The sequence below is a fragment of the Oryctolagus cuniculus genome, chromosome 4 (genome assembly GCF_964237555.1).
Source record: "Oryctolagus cuniculus chromosome 4, mOryCun1.1, whole genome shotgun sequence".
Lineage (NCBI taxonomy): Eukaryota > Metazoa > Chordata > Mammalia > Lagomorpha > Leporidae > Oryctolagus > Oryctolagus cuniculus.
Window position 1 is genome coordinate 89,526,506 of NC_091435.1, and position 26,403 is coordinate 89,552,908.

General features: G+C 38.2%; 1 protein-coding gene and 1 long non-coding RNA gene across 2 annotated transcripts in view; both read left to right on the forward strand.

The window, feature by feature from the left end:
• P3H2 (prolyl 3-hydroxylase 2) overlaps positions 1 to 26,403 on the forward strand; it is a 165,795-nt gene that overhangs the window by 60,315 nt on the left and 79,077 nt on the right. The window lies entirely within an intron of this gene.
• The window catches only part of LOC138849320 (uncharacterized), an 83,217-nt gene that overhangs the window by 22,333 nt on the left and 34,481 nt on the right, over positions 1 to 26,403 (forward strand). The window contains exons 1-3 of the long non-coding RNA XR_011388005.1: positions 1 to 17,457; positions 17,565 to 18,948; positions 21,344 to 21,416. The exon at positions 1 to 17,457 is cut by the window's left edge and continues 22,333 nt beyond it. This is a non-coding gene — a long non-coding RNA (uncharacterized lncRNA). The remainder of the gene's footprint in view (positions 17,458 to 17,564; positions 18,949 to 21,343; positions 21,417 to 26,403) is intronic.

A 26,403-nucleotide genomic window follows, 5' to 3' on the forward strand; every position in this document is an offset into this window, starting at 1 on the left:
CTACAGAAGCAGAAGATAGAAAACCATTGCAGTTTCTGCTGTCACAAAGGCTGTACTGCTGTGTGAGCCTGCTTCCACTCTGTGGTCCATCCTTTGTCCAGGAAAGGTTTAAGTAGCAGGAAGCAATTCAGAAAGAGTTATCGAAGCAAAACCTCTGCAACTGAATGTGCGTTGCTGATGTCCAATAAGAATGCCATCCTTCCCCAGACCATCAAGATAAAAAACATGGCCAAGGAAGAAGGAAGCCACAGTGTGTCACTGTGAAGACTCTCTGACAAAAGTCATTTTTCTCCCTGAGCTAAATCTGGCCAAGTTTCCCTTTGTGTGTGTCTGTTTTTTTTCCCAGCAATCTTCTATTATCAGGGACAGAACACTGTGACCTTTTGCACAGGGTTAAAATAACAGCAGTAGCTCAGTGAAAGCTGAATTTTGCTGACCATTTTGCATCCTCGCTTTAACATATGATCTGCACCAGCCCTTTCCACTCGCAGCTTTCAGCAATTAAGTCTCTTTTAAGTTGGTTTAAACATTTCATGTTTTCTAATCCTGATCATCCCCTTTTTTCCGCCCTCTGAATTTGTTACCAAGTTTTTCTAGCATTCTTGGGACCATTCACTCCTCATTCCTTCTGTGAACTCAGAACCTTGTTTGAAACTCCGAAAGTACGGCTGTTGAAGTTCCTGTGGTTCCTGGCAGTTTCTGCCTTGTTTACGGGGAAACATCTACTTCTTTGGGAAGGGGGTGTCATCAGTACCCATTATCTTCACGGTTAAGAAGTTGATCCATAAGAAATTTGCTAAGTGCTGCTGACCTGTATACAGGACAATATAACTTATCACCACCTTATCAGAGAAAGGATAGTTCTTCAAGAAACCATTTAAAAGACGGGCAAAAATCTTCCATGTACTAGACATTTTCCTGGTTGTTTAGGGCAATGTAGAAGCATGTGCAATCTACTAAATTACATTGTCAAGAACTTTTGAGTTGATATTGTGCTCCCTTGTACTGTTTTCAGGGTGTAGTGTGGGAGTAGAGAGGGAAGGGCCATTCATGCAGTGATTCGCCCCAGCTGCTTCTCAGTCTCTAAAATACTCCCCCTGACTTCCATAACCAGATTTCCTTTTATTTTCTCATTTATGGATGTTTCATGTCAAAAGTTTCCATGCCTTAGGGTTGGGACTGACTGGATAAAGAAGGAAAGAAGGGAAAGAAGCACCCAACATGACCTCTCCCATCTTCCTTATTCTAAGAATGATTTCTGCCAATGAATAATTTTCCTTTTCCTTCATCTGTCTCTTTTGTCCCATGTGTCTAGGGGAAGATGCTCTTAGTAGACAATTTGGGGGTTTTTCACTAAAATGCAGTTGAATTTAAAACTCTGGCGTAAGCAAAGACCCTACACTCATGCTATCTCTACTTAGCCCCACCCTCCTCTCTGCAGGGGGATCTGTGAGATAAAGGGTGGCAGCTTCTTTTTTTTCCCTCGCACAGCCCTAAACCCTGTCCTAAATACTCATAAACACCCCTAGGAAACCTCAAAGCACCAAGTGTTTTCTGCAGATGGAGGAGCATTGCAGGATTCTGGTTCCAGGGAAACAGAGGAAGGAATAGTCTTGGTGGAAGGGTGGCCTTAGGAGACAGCTGGGAGAGGGATCATGGACTTCATCCCAGGCATGTTTATGGATCAGAACTAGTAGGCTCAGATGTGTCACTGGACTGACCCTCCTACAGTCCTTACTCCTATCTCTCAAAGCCTATGCTTCTCAAGCTTGGAGAAACGCTGTTTTGGTTCAGTAGATTTGGGCTGGAGTCTGGGATTAGTATTGCTAATAAGTTCCCAGATGATGCCTTTGCTTCTGCTCTGAGGAACACAGTTCAAGTACCTTCAGCTACCCATCATTATGCACAAGAAATAGAAAAAGAAGATAAGGTTAAACCTTCCAAAATTTGCTAAATTGATGTGTAGAGCGTGCAGACATCCCTTTTAAATTCTGCCTCCTTCTGCTCCAGTTCCCCTCTTCTTTCCTCCCAGGCCTGAATGGTTGGCAACAGCTTCATCAGTCCTCTCTGCTGTAAATGAACCTAAGTTACCCTAGGATGAGGTCACATTTTCCAAAAACGTGTTTCTAGTCCGTGGCGAAGTGGGAGGGTCTGTTTGATGAATTGAGGCCAGGGAAGTATAACCTTTGTAAGACAGAGCAGAGCTGGGCAGAGCCTGGGTTTGAGGACATTCCCAAGGCAGAGAAACAGGGGAGGCCCCAGGCAGCTGCATGTACTTTTCTAATCCAGCCTCCTGGATTTGTGGAAAGAGACTGTGCTAGTCTGTTTAAATCATCCCACTGAAACTGCAGCTGGAAGAGTGTCTGTTATTTCTATTGGAACCTAGACAACCATAGTTAAGGACTCAGGAAGAAGGGATGAGTTGAGTCAGGTTATCATCCATGACTTTTCAAAATTATTTTACCTATAGATCAGGTTTTTTTCTTTCAGAGAGGCCCCACATCAAGTGTTCTGAATACACTAAAAATATTAAAGTTTTTCTAAAATGCATTTTAAAAAAAGTCTAGTTTAAAACTTCATATTTTTCCATAAGTTTTTATTGAGAACCTGCAATATGGACCTATGTCGAATACTTGGGAATATAATTGTGAATCAAATAGAGGTAGGAGCCACTCTCATGGGACTGCCTGTGGTTCAGATCAAGGGGACAGCCACATGAAAAGGAGTATTAAACGTCGCTAATTGCCACGACAAAATACCACTTACTGGATGACTTAAACAACACACATTTATTTTCTCACAGATGTAAAAGCTAGAAGTCCAGAGCAAAGGATCCAGCTGATACTGTTTCTGGTCAGGGACGTCTTCTTGACTTGCAGATGACCATGTTCTCTCTGCATCCTGACATGGACTTCCCTTTGGTGTGTGTGTGTGTGTGTGTGTGTGTGCGTGTGTGTGTGAGACAGACAGAGAGAGAGAGAGAAACACAGAGAGAAACACAGAGAGAGAGAGAGAGAGGGAGAGAAACAGAGACAGAGAGTAACAGAGAAAGAGCGAGAGAGAGCCTTCAAGTCTCTTCTTACGAAAGCACAATCCTATCATGACAGGCCCCACTCTAATGACCTCATTCAACCATAATTATTTCCTTATGTCTGGGGAGCTGGATCCAAGTTTTTGTCCCTGACATAAGAAGGAATTCAAAGATAAGACATAGGTAAAGATCAGCAGAGAAGCAAGATTTATTTGCAAGCAAAGTGAAACTGCGTACTTAAGTAGAGCAGGCAGGTTAAGGGCCGTTCCTTTATAAGCTGGAGGCAAAGGAGTTGATGTTTGTGGTGGAGTTCAACAGAATATTTATAGTGGTTGGAGTTTGGGACAGGGCTTGAGAGCTACCCATTTCCTTGCATGTTGGGGAAAACTCTGGAGTGTCATGGTGTCCAGTGTTTGATGGGAGTAGGAATGTCAGCCATGGTGATTTCATTATAATGATACTGTGATAAGCTAACAGCCATTGCAGGGATGAAGCTGGCAGGCAGGCTGAGTATTTTTGGTCTGTGCCAGTCCTAAGCAGTGGTTAGTGGGTGTGTTGTTTGGGTGGTATAGGCAGGGCTGCAGTGCAGGCAGGGGTACAGGGAGGGGCTGGAGACTTTAGCTTCTCCTTGCTAACTACCTCCCTGCCTATGTCACTTAGAGGCCCTATCTCCAAGCATAGCCTCATAAAATTAGGAAATTAGCATATGAATTTTGATGGGACACAAACATCCAGTTCATAGCACAAATAAATACACAAATAAAACCATATTAGAAAGTGTGATACATACTAAAAAAGAAAAAAAAAATTAGAGGCTCCTTATTGAAGTATTTTCCATGGAATCACTTTATAAGGATAATTTTTTATTATCCATTAAAAATATAAATAAGAAAAGCCGGAAGAATAAGTTGAGAATGATGCCATATTATATTTTTTGTTCTTTTTGGAACCTAGAGTCTATTTTGTTCATACTTGCCTTAATTTCCTCATAATAATCTTCAACTTCCATAAACAGAATATGATAATTTTGTGAAATATAACCATGAACATTGTCTGACTCTTGAGGTATAATTACTAGATGCCTTGCATATTTAAATACTGGATCTTTTGGTATTCAGTGAAACTAGAGAAAGGGAAAAAACAGCACTTCCTCTCTGGCAAGTGTTGCTTTCCCAGACTTTTGTTTACATTTTGTTTAATAGCAAATGAATTGAAAAACTGTTTTGCTATGGTGCTTGTTATTTAAGAAAAAGGGATGAAATAAGAGCACACTCATGTGAATTTCATTTTTTCAGTGTTCTATAAGTCAACTATAATGAACTTTGGCACAAGAAAATCAGTTTGGGGGATTTTTAGAAGTTTGTATTCAAACCAAAGCAAACTTGGGTAAGTAAGAAGGAAACTGCTGAACTTGAGAGTATACATTATGTGTATCTTGATATTATTCCTGCTACAGCTTGTTTATGAGCCCCAGGTCAGTGTTCTCCTTAACCTGGGATGCACATGTTACATATTCCTGTTTATATTGGAAAAGTCAAGGAAGTCCCCTGATTAATTGAGGTCCCTCCCATTCCAACTACAGAGGGCAGGAAAAGGGCCCCAGGAGGACCAACGCATTTGAAAATCCACTTCATTTTGCATTTCCTGTAGAATAGTTCTTGGAAAAATGTTTTTCTTTGGGGCTAGCCATTTATGATGGATTTTGAAAAGGAAGAGCTCTTCAAAATGCAGAACAAGATGATAATGAGGCAATACAACCCTACCATGTGAAGGAGGAGGAACTTTAAGCTTAATTTGCAAGCTACTTCCCATAACACCTGGTGGAGTGGCAACATCTGGGCAATACTTGATAGTGTGTTCCTAGGCCTGATGGCCAGGCAGTTTCCAGGAAGGGCTGCAAAAAGTGGATTAGTATGGGAAAAAGCCAGAATCCTCAAGTTTACCAAAAAGAAATTGTGTTCTCTCAAGAATTCTTTCCCAGGTTGTTACCAGTCACAGAGGGGAGGGCGATTGCCAGAGTGAGTCTCGTGGGTTCTTTTCCTCAACTTAGTGTAGAAACAAAAAGCTGGGAAGCAATTTGCAAAGAGGCAGAAACTTTTATTAGAGGGAAAAGAAATTTCTATTTGGCAAGTGCCAGAAAAAGCGTTTGGTTGAAGAGGAGACCAGGTGGAGTGCCCAGGTGGGACACTGGCTTTGAGGAAGTGTCCCTGGTTTTTAAGGCATTACTGTCTGTTCATTGGGTCATTCTGTAGGGGTGCCCACTAGACAGGGGGTTTCACATATGTATGTTGCTTGTCTTGGAGTTCATGGAGATAGTGGGGAACTCCTGGAGACTGTCTGTCTCCTTAAGGGGTCAGCACCCTCCTCTGCTAGCCGTGGGTGGAAGACTGCAACTAACTTGAAGGCATGATTTAAAACCACAAGGGTCACACAAGATGGCCAGGATCTCCTAGAGCCAGTCCGACTCTCCCCAGGGCTCAGCCCTTTCCCCTGCCAGCTCTGAGTGAAAGATTGTACCCACCCCCACCGAAGGTGTGATTTAAAGCTGCAGGGTCACACACGCAGCATAAGAAGCTGTTAGTGGGGGAGATGCCAGTTGGTCTGGAGACAGGCTTTCCAGCTTGCTTGTGAATGACATTCTACCTATGTCTGAAGGGGTCCACAGACCCCCAGCCCCACTGGACAGCCTCACAAGTTTTGTAAGAGTGACTAGAACAAATGGGTGACAAAGCCTTTCAAAATGGCATTCCCAGCTCTGAGACAGGAAGTCCTTGTGCTCAAAAATTTTCCATCCTCCCCCACAGCTGAAATGCCTCCCTTGAATTGCCTCCCTCAGCACTTCTATTTTTTAAGTCCTTTCGTGGGGGATCCTAATCCAGCTGCAAGAATTCACTGTGGGCTGAAACCTGGCAGCTTCAATCTTGGGTAGGGAAAGTGATTTGAAAGTAGTATTTGTTCTTAAAAGGATAAACAAGTATTGCAGTTTCCTATTATCTACTTCAGTGAGATTGTTGGAAATTTTGCAGATCATCTATAAGACAACTGAATTTACCCAGTAGCAGATTTCCTTTGCTTCCTTCAAAAGAAAATAAAATAAGCTGTGTCATTGTTTTATAAAAGCTCTTCTTTAAGGAAGATATCATTGTTAACAACTACTAAGTTCTCAATATTTGTATCTATTTGGTTTTTAACTGAGGAGTACAGTGTATAGAAAGTTAAAGTATTTCATCTTTCTCATATTAAACTACATTGAGTAAAGATTGAGATGACATTATCTTTATACTTTTTTATTTATTGGAGAGACAGAAACAAAGAGGAAAAGAGGGAGATTTAGATGAACTGAGAGAGCAAAAGATGGGTAGGTGTATTAAGAGAGTGGGGAAGAGAGAGAAGGAGAAGGCTCTGACCCAGGGAAAAGAAGAGGGACGGTGGAGGAGGGAGGTAGAAGGAGAAAGCTCCCATCCAGTGGTTCACTCCCTAAATCCCTGCCAAGGGCAGGAAATGGGCTGGGGCCAAAGCAGAGAGACCAGACTGTGATCTCAGTCTCCCATTTTGGTAGCAGAAAGACAATTACTTGAGCCATCACTGCTGCCTCCTAAGGTCTGCATTGGCAAGAAGTTGGAATCAGAAGACAAGAATCAAAACCAGCTACTCTGACATGGGATGCAGCTGTCTTACCTGCTAGGCTAAACACCTGCTCCAACACTGTTTATCTTAACACCATAATGTTCTATGTCATTTTTTCCAGTCCCATTTTTCATACAGAAAAATGAAACATTCTTACTTATACTGTTTATCCATCTTCATGACTATAATGAAGTTTTCAATTGCCTCCTCCCTCTCCTGTTACCTACAATAACCTCCCAAACTATTGACAGCCTATTTCCTTCTGATCCTAACCTGCACCTACACTGATTGCTATTAATACTTCTGTTTCTAAGACATCTATGACAAATCAAATTGCATGATGATCCTATTATTTATGACATAGATGGTGAATTAACAAGAACTGTATTATCTACAGCTTTGGGACTAGGCTATTTGAGATTGGAGATTAAGAGTTTGCTGCAGATTCATATCTCAATTTCAAAGGGCACCTGACTGTGTCTTTCATTACATTCTGATGTTCATGACCAGATAGAAAAATATTTCCTGATTGGTATTATCTTGGTTTGTATCTGCATGAAAGGATTTACCAGGCATCAAATAATGTATTAGTTTCAAACTGGAGGGGGACTCTACTTGTGAATTTCCAGGTACTACTCTTCATGCTTTTAAAGTGATGAAAATTCATGAAGCTGAGATAAAGCCAATCTATAAAATAAGGGAACTGAGAAAAGATAACCAATTTATTCTAAAGCAGTGTTTCTGTGATGCAGTGTAAATTAAATCTACAGGAGTTATTTCCCTAATATTCCTCAAACAATTCATCTATATACAAATAATTAAGCATACAGCCAAAGAACTGTATTGAACTGACAGTCCATTTATGAGGACTCAAACATTTCAGTGCATTAATGATGAGCCATGCCTGGTTAAAAAGGAATATAAAAGTCCACAAAGAAATGAGATTTAGGGCTGCATCTCTATAAACCTGTCTGAATTTCTGTGTTCATTTCTGAATGGCTTGTCTCAAGACAAAGAGAGAGAGTTGAGTCTTGTAATTTGACACATTCATTTAAGAACTGGTGACCTTTTATTCTGGGAAAATGGAAGATTTTGTGGGAGTATGATTATTGTGCTTTGAAATATTTTAAAAGCTCTCACAGGAAAAAGGGATTACATTAGTCTTCTTTTTTTCTTTCAAATTGAAAAACCAGGAGCAATGGTAGATGTTATAGGAAGTAGATTATGGTTCACTGAAAGAAAAATATTATGTTTTCACTTAGATCTTTTGTAGGACAGAATGAACTCTTTTGCAGTGTAGTGATTTTCTTCACACAAGGAAAATTAAACCAGAGATTGGACAAATACCTTGGGTTAATTTGGATCAGCATTTCTCACAATATGCCCTACAGGTCACTGTCCTCTCAAGATATTTTGCAAGATTCTGATCAACTAGCTCTGAGAGATTTACTCATGTAGCATGAATACATTAACTTCTTTTCAGAAAACATTTATTTATTTATTTCAAAGGAAAAAATGAGAGCGAGAGAGACAAGGAGAGAGATCTTCCAATCTGTGGTTTATTCTCCAAATGCCTGCAACAGCTAAGCCTGTCTCAAACCAAAGCAATGAGCCAGAGACTCCATCCTGGTCTCCCAGGTTGTTGGCAGTGACCCAAGTATTTTATCCAACATATACTTCCTTCCAGGTTGCATTCGCAGGATGCTGGATCAGAAGCAGAGGAGATAGGACTTGAACAAGGCTCTCTGCTCTAGGGTAGAGGCATCCCAATAAGCAGGTTAATTCATTGTGCCACAACCTCACCCCATTACCTTCTTGAATATTCACAGTATGCATCATTATATTTAAGACTGAAAATTCACAATAAGGAGATCTGTTTAATTTTATGTATCCCAGCATTTCCTAAATTTATGTAAACCTCAAGACTTTCTATGTATTTTGGAAAAAATATGATTAAGAACATAAATTGGGAAATATACTTATAGAGGTAGACCAAATGACTTTGATTATATGAAATGATTCTCTGCACAAGTATTAATACATGCTTATAAACACACAGGCATGCACACACACACTATGTGCATGTATGTGTGGCAAAGGATGAGTAATAAGGCTTATTTATACATAGCTGACAGTTTTGAAAGTTTTCATGAAGGTTGATAAATTGATGTATGATGAAAAAATAATTCTCCAAGAATCTCAATTGCTTCAAAAAAAATCTTAGCTTTCCCTCAGAGAGGTCAGGAAAGCCAAATACATTTACCACACATCACACACATCAACAGCCACTCATCAACAGGAGAGCAAGACCATATCCCTACAACTCTTTTTTTTTTCTTCTTCTTCTTCTTTTTGCTTCTCCTCCCCTGGTGTTCAGGCAGAAAGCCAATTTTCTGAAAGAGGTATAAGAGAGTAGGAGGAGATGTGAGCAAATATAGGGTAATGGTTGAACCACATCTTAAACATCTGGTTTTATTTATGTGTAGGCACTGTGCATTGCACTTAATTAATGTGACTGAAAATAACCATGTGCCTGTTGCAAACTTAGGTGGTATACCCCGTGTCTTTTCTAAGCAGTCTCTGAGCCTGCTCTCCTCATCATAGGTTTCAGTTATGAGCAAGTCTTAAGGGCGTGCAGTTTCTCTTACTCTTCTATTTTCTGACTTTCTATTTTTTTTCTTTTCTTGTAGTCTTCTATATAGAAAACTACTATTTCGGCAAGAGTTGAGGCCGATTCATGGATATGCCCTTAATCATGTCTTGTGTAATTTGAAGCCAGAATCTGAAGCAGATTCCAACACAGCTGTGATGGGAAGCCATTATAAAGTAAATTGAACATATGCTATTGCAAAAATTAAGGAGTGGGGGAAGAAAGGAAGGAAAGAGAGGGGTTTGAGGGAGAAAAGATGGTTATTTTCTTAGAACTGTATCTATTAAATACATGAAATCTGTTCACTTTATAATAAAAGATTTTGAAAAGAAAAGAAATGCTACCTTGACACATTTGCACACACCTGCAAAGCTATTTTTTGTCTCTGTGGAATGTTCTAAGACTGAAATGACATATAGATAGGAGATGGCAAAGGGTAGTCCCTTCCTGTCTCTTACAGGGCTTTTTTTTAGAAAATACTTGTGAATGATATGATACTGACCCAGGAGAAGCATTGCTTCTAGTATGTGTTGCAGCTGATCTCCAGCTGTTGTCCCTGTAGTCCAACCAGGCATTAAAAGTCTCCAGTTCTGACTTCTAATGTTCTATAGCATAATAGGGTAACCACTATTGACAGCAATTAATTCTGTATTTCAAAATATCTAGTAGAGAGGATTTTGAATGTCCCCAAACAAAAGAAAAATGTCTAAGATTACCCTGATCATTATGCATTGTATAGATATATTAAAGTTTTTTACTATAGTCTATAAATGTGTAAAATTACTATTTATCAATTACAAGTAAATATATATTTTAGAAAATAAAAAAAATTTCAATTCCAGAAACTTCCTCCAGGGTGATGATTTTGTGAAAATCATATGTAAATCTTTACAAACGTAATACAGTTAAAAAGAGATAGAAAGCAATAGCTTTTAAATAGGTTAACAATGGCAAGCTGAAGTTTATGGCAAATAATAGAAAATTTTAATTTTTAACTTTCTCTTTTTTTTTTTCTGATGTAGTTGGTTATTAATGTCATAGGCTATCAGAAGTCTTTTGGTACACTATCAGGTGAAAAGAATCTCTAATAAAATGAAACAAAACCCAGTGTGATTACTTGCATTTTTAAGTCTCTTTCTTATTAGTAGAAACTATTTCAGAAAATAAATCTCTTGAAAAATTTTGATAAAAAATAAGTGAAAAGAGTCATTTTGGTGACATAGCCAGCTCTGCTATATCCTGCAAAGTGGTGTCACTGAGGGCTTTCTAGGAACGAAGTATAACAATCCCTGCCCTGGAACATGGGAAATCACAAGCCCCATGTACCTTAGGAGGGGTGGAAAAGGACACATCTTGATCAACCTCCATCCTACCATCAAAAAATTACCTCTTGTTTTTGAATAATGTAGTGGTGTGTATTTTATTTTTTTCATTGCCCTAGATCCCAAATCAGTGAAATAGATAAGAATACCAGATCTTGAGAACATCTAGAGCTTTTTAAAACACAGGTTTCTCTGTCACATTCCTGAGCATTATGATTTGATGGGTCTTATGCTGGGTTGTGGCACTGACATCCAAATAGCTAAAATAAGTAAACTAATAAAAACTTCCTACTCAAGTTTTTGCCCCCCGCCCCAGATTTAGAACTATTGGCTTTAGATTATTGATCTTCCTTCCTGCAAATGACTTTTATAGCCACTGAATGAATCTTCAGTCCAATATAGTCAAACCTGATAGCCAGCATTATAGTAATGGTTGAGGAAAAAAGATAGAAGGCATATTCTATCATTTTATTTGCAACGTCTTTAATATTCACCCATATTGCAGATCATTTCAGTTCTGTTAACTACTCATTAGGAGACTAAAGGAAAAATACTTATGAGATTAAAAATAAATAAGATGGATTCAACTGTCCAGATTGAAAAACAGGCTATCTCAAATAGCATCGTAGTTCAAAAACACAAGTAGTTCAAAAACACAATTCTTTGAGAATTTGACATGATTCACTGTTTGTGATTACAGGGATCTGGAAAGAATTCAGGGAGTAAGTGATAATTGAGTTCCCTTTGAAATATGAGTAGATCTCTGTGCTTTGTCAAAGTGGGTGGACACAGAAAGGAGCCTAAAGCAGAGGAAACAAAACCAGTGACAAATGTGGGAGTTCATGGCATGTTTGTAATGGATAGGCTGATGTCACTCCTCATCAGAGAAGAAGTACACAAGACCCCTCAGGATCAATGTGGGTAAGGTTTGGGTTCTCCTTGAAAGTATCTGGCAAAAACACCAAAATGAAGATTGTGGGCATATAGGGATCAGCAAATAAGCAAATAACATGAATAGGATCAGGCCATATTAGACATTGCGGGAGATTTATATCCATGTTAAAGGAGTCTGGGGACATAGAGAATAAATGAAGTTGGGGAAAAGATACTTAATTGACATGGAGCTTGTGAAGCTGTGGCAGCCTGGCAAGACTGAAGATGCTCAGAACATGAGGAAGTGTAAGGTAGACACAGTCTTACCCCGATAGTGCAGATGGGTCAGAGCATGGCTGGATGATGCGACTGGGCTATAAACACTCAGCGTGGACTTTTAATTAAAAAAAAAAAAAATTCTTGTTTTAAAATGAAAGGCATACTTTTTATTATAATTTTTTAAAATAAACAATATTTACTTTTTAAGAGAATAATAAGCATTACTTGCAAAAAAAAAAGCTTGCAGCATAGAAATAAGAAGAAGAAAATGACAATTATCAGATAAGGTCAATGCCCTTGGATAATCAATGATTACATCATGAGGTGTATCTTTCCATTTTTTTTTCCCTATGCTTTGAACTATTTCTTTCAAAACGGGTGTCATTTTTTGTACTATCTGTAACCTGTATTGTTACATTCTAATATAACATTTTTCAATATTCTTAAATCTTTCTTCCCCAAATGGCTGTAACATCAGGGGCTGTACCATGCTGAAGCCAGGAGCCCAGAGCCTCCTCTGGATCTCCCACGTGGGTGTAGGGGCCCAAGGACTTGGGCCATCCCCCTGCTGCTTTCCTGGGCTCATCATCAGGGAGCTGGATCAGAAGTAGAGCATCCAAGGCTCCAATTGGAGCTCATATGAGATGCCAGAGCTGCAGGGGGCTTAAGCCACAATGTTGGAGGGGTGGGAGGAAGGAGGCAATAAATTTCTTTAATTCACAGATTCTGGGTATTTGGTTATATTAACTCTTTCATACAGTTACAAATTTGAGCAAAATCGCTTTGTATATTTTTTATGTTCATAGCCAATTATTTCTTTAAAGTAATTCATTATCTGTGAGGTTTTGTAGTTGAAATATTTGTTTTTAGCATTACTGGTCACTATGACAAACTATTCCAGCAAAGGCATCCAGCATTATACTGACTCACATATCCAATTCATGAGGGCTCCCAACCGCTGCTCCTGACTGCATCATCATCTGCCGGGAGTTTATTTGACAAGTGCTATGGAATTTGACAGCACTATGCCTGAGGAGACTGTTCTTCCTTTCTCCTGCTCCCACCAAATAGAACCCATGTTGAATGGGTCACAGAAATGAAATTTGAAATTATGTTGACTTCTACCCTGTTAGTGTTTGGCACTGATCATCTTAAAGACATTACTGTAACATAAGTGTGACATCTTGGGTTACTCAGAATTCAACCAGAAAAATAGAACCTGGTGTATAAGGGCTGTATTGTAAGGAAATGGCTTGTATGGTTTGGAGGCCTGGCAGGAACATCTTAAATCCTTAGGGCAGGCCACTAGGAAGGGCAAGCTTGAATATGTGGTCAAGTGCTGAAGTTTCTGTCTACAAGAATTTCTTTTTACTGGAGGAAGAAGAAATTCTCTACTAAGCCCCTTCAACTTTGTTCTTAAGGCCATTTAACTAATTGAACCAGGCTTACCCAGGTTGTGTGGGATAATCTCCTTTGCTTAAATCAACTGATTATGGAATTTAATCACATGTACAAAAATACTTCAGACCAACACCTACATTAGTGCTTGACTGGGAGCTGTTGTCTTGCTAAGGACCCATAAAACGGTCCATCTCATCCTTGTGGTTAGTCTTTTCCCTCTGCAGAGTTAGAACAAGAATATCTGAAGGAATTTACTGAGAGTAGGATGCGGGGCAAGAGTAAAAGCCAGTAAGCAGGAATGCAGGTCATAGGGGAGAAAAAAATGTGAACTTTATCTTCAGTTTTTTTTTTTTTTCCTTGCTGTGACTGCTCTAATTTCCTTACTGAGAGAAAAACAAATTTACAGATTTCACCTGTCAGGAAGCTCAGATCTAAGCATAAAACCAAATTGCGTTACTTTTCTCATAATTTAGTAATCGATCCAAGCAACTTTGTTTGGCCTGCAATATCTTAGATGATGTGGATCCTGTCTGATTGTCAAGCCTTCCCTCATGTTAGTCCCGTACAATTTCCTCTGTTTTTCTTTCTCCGAGGTGTCATAGGGCTCCTTCCAGGAACCTTTTATACTACTTTTTCTCTCTGCCTTAGATACATTGCTTCCCTGGCCTTGTTATCCCCTCTCAGAGTTCTTCCTAGCCATCCTATCCAAAGGTGTCTCCTTCTTCCTGCATGGCTCTTCTCATGATCAACTTTCGTTTTTAGAGTGAAATTTATAGCTACTATAATCTTATCAATTTAACATTTTCCTCTCCATTGCATACCTTCTTTTTATCTACAACTTGTGGCTCTCTTTTGTTTTCCTCTGAGTTACTTGATAAGAGCCTCCTCTAACATGTAGTAGGCATTTCCTCCATACTTATGGAATGAATGGATGCATCCTGGTTGATTTTTCAAGTATAACTAATCAGTTTCCTGTATGATTTTTCTAATACTTTACTTCTACCATATATTTATATGAATATATATATTTTTTCTTTTAACATTATATATTATGTCATGTTCCAGTATTAATTTTGGAGGTTATTGGTGTTGGTTCTCTTGATAAATGCGAGCTTTTGCAGAATTAGTGGAGTGTCCCTGGTGAGGAGTCTTATGCCTTAGTTCTAAGTGGAGTGTGATACATGATGTCTTAGAATTCTTATTGGGACCATAAGGGAGACAAATGTCAGAATTATAGTCTGTGTGCCATCTGTTTTAGAAAAAGATGTGGCAACTGAAAGGGGCACAAGAGCAGAGGGAATGTGCCTTGGCTGGAATCATATTTCTATATCATACCAGTGGGCTGACTTCTCCGTACTGTAAAATTTCTCCCATTTGGAACTGGTTCTGCTAAAACTAATATGTCATGTGTTAGGATTATGAAGTGCAGTGAGAAGTCAGTAAGCATCTGGGGATTAATTTCTACTTCTAGCAAGCACTGAAGAAGTATTGCTTGATAATTTTCAAAATATCTTGGGAATGGAGTTGGACACCTAATATTTCTTTTGCTTTCTTATTTTGTTTTTATTTTATAAATGTCATTTGTTTGACCAGCAGATGTGCACCATCTTAACTAAAATGAAGTAAGTTGTAACAGTTTTTTTTTATTTTATATTTATTTTCAGTGTATACCACAATCTACAACCTGGAAAGTGGAAGAATGCAATATATTTCAGTTGTTCATTTTATTATTGCTTCCTGGAATATATCCAGATAACATTACAAAACTCCTATCTCAGTAACAAAAACAGATTTAAAACATATTTGTCAAAAGTCTGCTAGAAACAAATTTCTTTTTTAAAAGGCATGCCTCTTACTCTACTATATTCTATCACATTGATTTTTGTGTATGTTAAAAAAATAAGTTAGCACTTTCTTCTAGGCTTTTACAGTTTGGGTAACATAGTTAGCAGTCATTTTATGAAAAAGTTGTGCCCTTCTCTCTATTGCCTATGTTGTTTTCTCGTCAGAAGGACACGAACTTACATGTAGACATTCAGGATACAGTTAGGGCATTGATTAGTAATGGATTAATGACTGTGTCTCTCCAGGAATTTCTCAAAGAGAACTTCACCAACTCCCATTCTGAAAATCATAATGGAGGTAAAACAAGGCAGGCAACAGATAGTAAACTTAATTGAATTCAGAAGAGATAGTGATGTTCTCCAAGAAGTAATTTTCATGAAGTAATACTTCTGATTTATGATTGCCCTTCTACAGAAGTGAGTGTTCTAGTTTCAGAAGGAGAAATATCCCCAAATGTTATTTGCTTTTGTGAAATCACTCTTTCAAGAATGTGACTTTCAGTCTGCCTCCTGAAGTTCTAAGACCACCTATGATGTTAATAGTTATATTACTGGAATTATGCAATAATTCAGTTGTCTGGATTTTGTTTCTTTCTAGAAAATTTTTACTAGACATAGATAAAGACTGGTAACATATTTTTGTATCCTTGACCCATTATCCAGAGCTTTGCCAAGTTTCACAAATTACAAAAAGAGTATTTTTGCTAATGGAAGAAGATTTAATAACTGTAAACCTGGAAGAAGAAATGAAAGGAAAGCTGCAATAGAGTTCCAAATTTCAACATGTTATCAATAGAAAATTTTGGATTCCCTTTAGACAGTATTAAAAAAAAATGCATCAAGTAACTATCCTCCAAACTCCCTGACTCAATGCTCAGATAGGGTCCTAAAGAATGACATCATTGATATGTCCTGGTTCTGTACTGTACTCTAAACACAAGTCTTGGTGGTTCTTGATGAGAAAAAGAGAACTTGTTAAGCTCTACGAAAAGGGTATGTTTAACCTGGAGGAGGGAATGACATGAGGATTTGAGGTCATCATGGGTTCTAGAAAGATTATAAAGGAGAAATGAGAGGGGTTTCTGAGAAGTGGTTGGGTAAGTTAGAACCAGGACATGGAGGAGGATTTCACGTGGCTGTAGCTCAACACAGTTAAACTGAATCTACAAGGTAGTGGGTGCCTCTCCCTGGAAGCCTGTACACAGAGCCTGTGCAGTTCTATGGCAGGATACAAAGATATGTGAAGAGACTGGTTGGAGTATTTGTAAAACCACATATTTATATTAAAGCTTCACACTTCCCTCTTGCACAGCCACTTACTGAGTACTTGCTAAATGAAAAATATTTCCCTAGAAAGTGGGAACAACATGTATGTATGTGCTATATCCTAGATAAGATTTTGTTATGCAAATAAGAATCACAGAGGATTAATGGGTAACTGTAAGGTAACTTTCAACTCAGGCTTTGCATTGCCTTGCAACTCCAGGCCTCTCCATCTGGCCCTGGGAGATGCAACTGAGGGTGTTTGCTACACATTGTCATAGGGCTCTTTATCTTCACTTTCATTATGGTTCCCAGTCATGATATGTAAACACTAGATTGATGTCTAGAACAGGATAACAACTTGATAACAGGTACTGTGTGAGGTGAGGGTATGTAGATTAACTTGAATGTGGTAATCGTTTTATGACAACACATAAAATAAAATATCAAGTTTTACACTTACATTACATAATTACTACTTGTCAGTTACAATTCAATAAAGTTGTGGCAGGGGTAGGAGGGAATCAAGAGGAACTTCCTATATAACAAAAAATTATGCCAGGTCTTCCTAGGCTACCTACATTCTGCCATCATCCTCTACTAACATAAAGTGCTAGTTCAAGGAGAATCAGATGATTCTGAAAGCTGTGAATTACCTGTAGTATACTAGCACTCTTTCCACTCGTCACTCTTCAACTGCATCCTCTCCATTCATTGGAGAGCTCCACGTGGCATTCTGGATGTTAGATTTTGGTTCCTTAATTTTGATTAGTGACTTTGAATCTTACAGGATGAAAACTCCCTTTACCTCTTTGAGGGCATATAATAACTCTCATATGAGATTTTACCGCAATTAACTAGAAATGTGATAAATTTAATATTATATTTTAACACAAACACACACTTCTATTATTTTACCAAAATGAAAATTTAAAAGTGTCTTGGGATTCTGATTCCTTCTGTATATTTCCAAGCACTTTCCTATACTTACCATCTCATAACCATTCATTACTAGGCCATGTGCATTATACTGTCCTACTCCTGGAGATTATTTTGGGAAAAAATAATGACCATCTGTGATGGTTACATTTTAAATAAAAAGAACTATATGCCTTCATTTTTAGCATTAAGAATTGATTATCCTTCTTAGTTTGACTTCTACCCAAGGTGTTTTTTTTTTTTTTTTTTTTTTTGACAGGCAGAGTGGACAGTGAGAGAGAGACAGAGAGAAAGGTCTTCCTTTGCCGTTGGTTCACCCTCCAATGGCCCCCAAGGTGTTATTTATGACTATAAAACATCTATAAAGGCCGACCAGTTTTCCCCAAATGTGGAGCTCTGGGGATGAGATTTTACTGCCTTCTCCTGTCTCTTATTTCTAAGACCAGTTAGCATCTAGAATCCCACTTATCTTTAAAAGGGAATGGTAACTATGATAATGTCAAGTAGCAATGATTCCTTTGATTTTAGACCAATAGGTTTAATGTAGGACTGAAAAAGATGCAAAGTAGTAAATACAGTATTTTAGCCATAAGGTTGCTCTGAAGGGAAATGCTACATTTTTGTTTAAAAATTTTCCTCACAAATGTAATCATTTCTTACATTTTTATATATATTTAATGTTTACAGTACGTGTGATTCATTCCATATATTTATTAGCACTTTCCTATACTTACCATCTCACACACACATTCACACACACATAGACACACAAAGGGACTTCAGAAATTCATTGAAAGAGAATGAAAAGATCCACTTATTTTAGTGAAAAAATATTTGAAATTAATGTATATGAAGGGTCTTCAAAAAGTTCATTAAAATGCATATATGCATGGATTTCACTTTTTTGCAGTAAAATAAACATATCATTCAATTCCATTTTCCATGAACTTTTTGATGTACATTATGATTGATTGCTATCTATACTCATAGCTATAGATATATTATGAGAGACAATGAAGTTATTAGGATGTCTGGATGCCTTGACTAATGAAACAAATGAAGTTTTTTGGAATCATGTCATATGATTCCAAGTGCTATGATCTTTTTGCTGTCTACACCTTGATTTAATGGTAACCTGCCCTAATTTTTGGACTGGATCAGTTAAACCAAAAGCATCATGTGTGACCATAATCCCTAGTCCCCAGCTCAATTTAGAATTTCATATTCCCAACCCTTGGGACATTCAGACCTGACTAAAATGTCCATGAGAGTCTCACAGGCATGGAAAGCCATGACACGGTGGCAAAAAACAATCTAAATGAAAGATCCTGGTGAACAAGACCCCAGCAGAAGGAACAGGCCATCAGGGAGAGAGGCGCCTTTCTCTGAAGGCAGGAAAGAACCTCCACTGTGATACGGCCTTGACTAAACAAGTTCAGAGTCGGTGAACTCAAGGGCCTTCCATAGCCTAGACAGCTCATAGCTAGAGTCTCAGGTGATTGCTGACATCATGAATAAGAGTGCCAATTGTTAAATCAACAACAGGAGCCACTGGGTACATGCTCCCCACGTAGGATCTCTGTCCTTAATGTGTTTAACTATGAAACTCAAAAACAACACTACTAGTCGAACAATACCCTATACCTGGTTCGGTTGTATGAGTGCAGCCTGTTGAAATCCCTGCTTAGTATATACTAAGTTGATCTTCAGTATATGAAGGTAATTGAAAATGAAATGTGATGAAGGGCGGGATGGGAGAGGGTGTGGGAGAGGGGAGGGCCACGGGAGGGAGGGAGGTTGGGGGGGGGGAGCCACAACAATACAAAAGTTGCACTTTGTAAATTCACATTTATTAAATAAAAAAATAACTATATAACAAAAAAAAGAAAAAAAAGAACTTAATACTTTACCCTTTAGTATTTTTTATGTTCTACTTAAAACTATTGGTTGAACTCTGTAATTAACACACAATTACTCTTAGGTGTTTAATTAATGCTATAACTAGTACTCAAATAGTATTTTACACTCTGTTTCTGTGTGGGTGCAAACTGTTGAAATCTTTACTTAATATATGCTAAATTGATCTTCTGTATATAAAGATAATTGAAAATTAATCTTGATGTGAATGGAAGGGGAGAGGGAGTGGGAGAGGGGGGTATTGCAGGTGGGAGGGAAGTTATGGGGGGGGAAGCTATTGTAATCCATAAGCTGTACTTTGGAAATTTATGTTCATTAAATAAAATAAAATTAAAAACAAGAATTTTAGATTCCTATTGCGGTGTACAAGGTTAGTTACATGTCTACTTTACATAGTTCTACAAAATAAGTAACTTTCTTCTGCCTTCCCCTCCAGTTTTCTGCCTTTGCATTCCGACAATAGTGGCCCCTTTACAATATTTGAAGCCACTAATTACCAGATGGCACTGCTTGAGTACTTACAGACTTTAATCATGAAGATTAGGTATTTCCTTTTGAACAATGTGTTTTGAATTTGTATGTGACTTTAAACTGAAAAGCAAACTAGGAAAGAGAAAATAAATAATGACTTTATTTTTACTTTCTTCAAATGCTTTCCTAGATGTTGCTAAGTTTCAAAATTTTGAAGTTCCCATGCCTGTGAAATTTTAAATTCTGTTTACAGTATTGCTTTCTACTTAAAAATTAGAAGTTGTTGGTTGGCGAAAGAAGCGGGGTGTCTCTCTTTCTGTCCTTTAGAACATATAAAGCCATCTAAATGCAACTGGCAAAAATTATTTAATATAGATTTTAACATGTTAACGGAGGGTCAGCAATGACAAGACCAGATACTGAACTCTTGACCTGGGTCTTGGGGCCTTTCATGGCTGCAGAATGGTTGTTACTCCACTTATGTGTTTGCAAGTCAGGCATGGAAATTTTTAAGCAGACTCTGACTAAAGTGCTAGTTTGCATTCAGTAATTGCACTCAGCAGAATCCAGCTGTTAGCCTCTCTGGACCTTGTTATTGGACTGAAATTTTAAACATTTTGCTGAATAGACAGTAATGTTTTCTTCTCTTCACTCCCACCCTCTTTGTGAAAATCACTCTTAATAAGCTTAAAGAAAACAGGATATGAAAATAAAAATGAAGAACTTATGTGAAACACAAGTCTCAGTGCTTAAAGGTCACATACTCTGCCATGTGGAACTTAATTTGTGGCTATTATATACCAGCTTTGTAGTAGTTGTTCATTAAATATTTATTGAGTGGATTGAATGTTGATTGTCTCAGTGCTCAAAAAGAGTAAACAGAAATGTGTCTAATTTATCTTCAAATATAATAGCTTTCCAAAGACAACACTACAATTTTTCTTAAGTCATGGCCCCTTTACATGAGGCCAACAAACTAAAAGATGTTCTTGATGCAAGGCAAAGTCATCACCACTCCTGGAAAATCACTGTGCATTCATGTCCATAAACGTGAAAACATTGTCTTCATAGATGACAGATTTGAATGGTTTTTTAAGTCTAATATCTGAGACCAGAGTAGATCCCACTTTTTGTACCAAAGATGTTGCACTTGTGCCTTTACTGTGATGCAGCAGGCTGATTTTCCGAAGTTCTTCTGCAGGTGGCAGATTCAATAATTATCAGTTGGCATTCTCACCAGCCTCAAGTAACCTCTCTGTGCACATCAGGCTTGTGAGGCTAAATGAACAACATGAACGTTTATAGATCTCATAAAAACTATTTAAATGTCTGGCAGTGCTTTGCAAACATCTCGATCCAAGGCCCTTCAAATCTCCCCTGGAATATGTGCTGCCAAATATGCAGCTGTCCTTTAACTGGTGAGCTGCTGCATGCCTTTTGTTAAAATGTAAGAAAAATGTCTGTGGCGCCCCAACTCCCAACTCTGGACATTGTGACACATACACTGAATTGTGACATGGAAAGGCATTATCCATTGAAGTGACAGATAATGCAACTGTAGGGGGTCGCTGTTCTCATTTCTCCATTGTCAGGAAGATTTTGTTTTGATTATTGTTTCTAGAATGTGCAGTAATCATTTTAGGGATGAATATCATGTCAAAGAAATAAGAGAACAGATAGCTTACTGCATTTTCTTATTCATTCCTCCAACCAACGTTTGTGCCAGGCTCTGTGGGGACTAAAACCTGTTTTCTACCCTTACCAACTTCAAGATCAGTAGAAAATCAACCAATTTCAAGGTCAGTGAAATGTCGCATCACATATTGATTCTTTCCTCCTGTGAGTCCCCATGTAATTTTGGAAGCCTTATGGGTAGACTTTGAATTCCTGCAAGGCAAAGCCTGTGTCTTCTTGACCTTTCAATCTCCGATTCCATGTATAATCAACAACCATTTTCAAGAATGAATGAATGGCCCAATAGTTGTGGCATTAAATTGATTCAAAATAAAATGGTTTCAGATAATAAGTAATTGAGTATCCTTGGCATCTGTTTCAATATCTGTAAGTGAGGATAGTGCATACCTCATCCCAGTTATGTTCTCAGAGTTAGATTAATTAAATAGTACAAACTGCACTGTATCAAAGTATAGAATTTTCTTATTGAAATTGAATGAGTGATTTCATTTAACTGTAAGTGGCCATTCAACTATGGCTGGTAATCATGTTTGAAAGATTATCAGCAGAAAACTTAACTATCATATGCCTGTAAAATTTTCTTTCCTCATAGTACTCAATTGTTCAACAAAATTTCAAAAGTAGTATTTAACAAAACCTGTTAACTCTAGTACATTAAAAAAAAAACTTTTAACTTCTGTCATGACTATAAAATGTGAATTATTGTGGCATATGGTTCCACTCAGGGAATGATAAATACTGTATGTACTTTAGGAATGAAAGTATAAGGTATGTTTCTGGCTTGTCTTGAGGAAGAATTAAATGGCCTATGCAGTCATTTCCATCTCTACTTTCCATAATTGATGCATCCTAGTGGAACAAATTTCTTTAAGCTATACTGCCAGTTGCTATCCTCATCTCATTCCTGGGGTTTTTGGCAGAATGTGAACTGAAAGAACATCAACTTAAAAAATATATATATTTTCCCCACACTTTCTGTGTTTTCACATTCTTTTCCTTATGCAATTAGTTTTTGTGCCTATCTATTCTTTATATAAGAGGGTATGTGGGGTGGCTGAGATGATGCAGAAGTGTGCCTGGTGTTTGGAAGCGGTGTGCATGCCAGGGGAAGGAAGAGACCCCAACAGTCACACATCACAGTGCCAGCAGATTCTGTGCTACCCTGTGTGCTTTTCACTCACATTCTCCAGGGAGCTTGGGACCAATCAAGAATACATGTTTAGCCAGTTCTGCCTTTTTTTTTTTTTTTGGTAAGATTATTTATTTATTTAATATGAAAGAGTGATGGGAGTCAGGGAGAAGGCGGGTGACGAGAGATATTTTTAGTCCAGTGGCTCACTCTCCAAAGACTGAGCCTGGGCCAGGCTGAAGCCAGGAGCCAGGAACTCCATCCAGATCTCCCCACAGGAACAATAGCAGGAAGCTGAATTAGAAGCAGAGTAGGACTATGCAGGATCAGGACTCAAACCAGGCAGTCTAACGTGGGATGTGACCATCACAAATGGTGGCTCAACCTACTGTACCACAATGGCCACCCTCGGGCCAGTTCTTGACTGCTGTGTTATAAGACACAGTAGATGGGCTGACGCCGTGGCTCACTAGGCTAATCCTCCGCCTAGCGGCTCTGGCACACAGGGTTCTAGTCCTGGTCGGGGCGCCAGATTCTGTCCCGGTTGCCACTCTTCCAGGCCAGCTCTCTGCTGTGGCCCGGGAGTGCAGTGGAGGATGGCCCAAGTGCTTGGGCCCTGCACCCCATGGGAGACCAGGAGAAGTACCTGGCTCTTGCCATCGGATCAGTGCGGTGCACCAGCTGCTGCGCACCAGCTGCTGCGCACCGGCCACGGCGGCCATTGGGGGGTGAACCAACGGCAAAGGAGGACCTTTCTCTCTGTCTCTCTCTCTCACTGTCTACTCTGCCTGTGAAAAAATAAAATATATAAAAAAAAGAGATTTATTTAAAAAAAAAAAAGCACAGTAGATGAACATTTGTGTCAACTTAGGAAGGTACCTCAGTTTGTGGTGAAATGGAAATAAAAGATGAGTTTATTCTGTTGCAAATTTTTTAAAATCCATGAATATAAGTACATGTTGATGCTTACAGTACTATAGGAATAATCCATTGTCTCATTTAAAAAAGATTTCATTTATCAAACATTGATTGCCTATAATACATGACACTAAAGGAGAGGCAAAAAAAAAAAAAAACTAGATCCAGTATCCATAATTAAATTGCTAACATATTGATTTTTAAAATGTCTTATTATAGAATCATCTACATTCATCTATGATGGTCAATAGCTACGTGAAGAAAGTAGTTTTACACAAATGGGATGCATGTGTTTGGGATATTGAGTTATTAAAATTGAGTGGAAAAATTCATGGAGTATTACTAAGTCAATCCATATGCTAAAATATGAGATCATAACATTCTTTTTTCTGTGGACCCTATCCAGAACAAAAATTCTTCCCTGAGATCCATATTCTCCTTGAGGCTTCAGTGTCTATGAAGCCCATAAACATGTATATGAATTTGTATATGTTTGAGCATCTTTCCAGGGAGAAACCTAAAACTTATAGTACATTCTAAAAATAATGATCTGGTAATGATAACATTCATTAATACAGATTTTTACTTGTGATTGGCTTCTCTTTTTAGGGAAAATTGTATGTTTAGTGACAATATCCTAAAATTACACTGAAAAGGAATAAATTATAACCCTTGATTGTCTCCTTTCCTGCTGTGTGATCCCAGAGAGACAACTCAACTACAATATTTTTATATATAACATGGGTTGATAATCTCTTTCCCCCAGTGGTCAGATGAAATGCCCTTCCCGACTGATTGTCACATGAGATGCACTATGTGATTGGCCAGAATAAGCCATAAAAGATTTGCAAGCATAGAAATTATTGCTATTGTTTGGGCTTTGCATCTAGCAATCCATAATAACTTTTTTGTTAGTTGAAATTTTATTCCAATACCAAGTAAATATATTCTTCATATCTTTCCAATATCAACTTAGTTTCTCAGAGAATGAAGACTCAGTTTTTCCATGCCTTTGGAAATCTTTACCAATGAATCAATATATTTAAGAAAGCATGGTGTCTGTCTAATTTATATTATAGTATAAAGCAATGATCACCAGTCAATGTCAGAGCAGAGGGTATCCCTGGATTCTCTCAGATTCTATGGAGGGAACTGGACTGGAAAATACAAATTTGTACTTTGAATTAAGGTCAGAAGTATGTTGAATGAGTGAGATTTATGATGAAATAGAGAGAATAAGAATCAATGTAATTTGGCCTTAGATTATTAGTTGAATTTCCTGTTTCGTTATCATGGATTCTTAGGCAGGTAATAATGTTTTAAGCTCAATGTTAATTGTTTTAATTTTTAAAGATTTATTTATTTATTTGAATTTCAGAGTTACAAAGTGTTAGAAGGAGATCCAGAGAGAGAAAGAGAGAGAGAGAGTTCACTCCCCAAAAGGACACAATAGCTGGAACTGGGCGAGGCTGAAGCTAGGAGCCAGGAGCTTCCTCTGGGTCTCCCACGTGGGTGTCAGGGACCCAAGCACTTGGGCTCCTCCACTGCTCTCCAAGGCACATCAGTATGGAGCTGGATCAGAAATGAAGCATGGGGCTGGCACCGTGGCACAGTAGGTTAATCCTCTGCCTGTTGTGCCAGCATCCCATATGGGCACTGTTTCTAGTCCCGGCCACTCCCCTTCCAATCCAGCTCTCTGCTGTGGCCTGGGAAGGCAGTAGAAGATGGCCCAAGTTCTTGGGCCCTTGTACCCTCATGGGAGACAGGGAAGAAGCACCTGGCTGCTGGCTTCAGATTGGCACAGCTCTGGCCATTGTGGCCATTTGGGGAGTAAACCAACGGAAGGAAGACCTTTCTTTCTGTCTCTCCCTCTCACTGTCTGTAACTCTACCTCTCAAATAAATAAATAAATTAAAAAAAAAAAAAAGAAGAAGAATTGAAGCAGCTGGGACACAAGCAGCAACCTTGTGGGGTACTGATGTCACATGTGTAGTTTAACCTGCTACACCACAATGCCAGCCTCCATGTTAATTGTTTTAAGAATGGAGATTAAAAGAAATGATCTCACAAGATTATGCTAAGCATGAAATAATAATATATGTACAAACAGCATGTCAAATGTAAAGTGAGAAACCAAGTAAAATGTTACTAAGTATTAATGAATAATAATTTCAGCAGAATTCAAAGATGTAAAATAATTTGTTCTATTCCCTTGGACTCTCTTATGATGGAATTTCATTGCAATTTATTGTCAAACATATATGTAGTCTAGATGTAGGTAATATGTACTCTTTGGAGACACAAGAAATATAAAATATATCATTGGTTAACACCAAATGTCTTAAATAAGTAATCAGATGCTGAATAAAAAGTGAGAAAATGTTTGAGACAATCATGTGTTTTAGAAAGCAGTTAATTTTAGAGAACATATAGGAAAGAGTTAATTTCAGCAAGTAGGAATTTTAAATGGAATTATTCTGAATGTAGAAAAATGGAAAGTAAAATGATGTGGAAATAAAGAGAGTAGACAGTGATTTTAATAGAATAAAATAATGGGATAGAAACTCATCCAATTGGCAAATAGTTTCCAGAGACTTTTCACTGAAGCCTACTGTGTACAATTTAAACTACTTAACAATTGGATACATAACTTGTCTGTACCTCTTGTGCCCTGCTCCCACTTCAGATCTCACTACTAATTAGCACCACATGTTAAGGGAAAAAGTACCAATAATGCAATCCAATATAAGATCTAGGTTTGCTTCACATCCCCTCAAGCTCAGCAAATTGCTCTTGGCCTTTCTTCTCTTGTTTAAATGGGAATAATTTTGAGTTATCAGTGCCCTTTAGTGTAAATTAAGACAATGACTGTGATTAACTATTAATAAAATAGCAGAAGTAACAAGGAACCCCCTAGGATCATTAATGAATGATTGAGAATTGCTCTGTAGGTCATGGATGATGGATTAAAAGGGACCAACAGTGAGGATGTTTTACAAAATTGAATCAGATATTCAAAAGACAGCAAACATTTCAGAAGGATT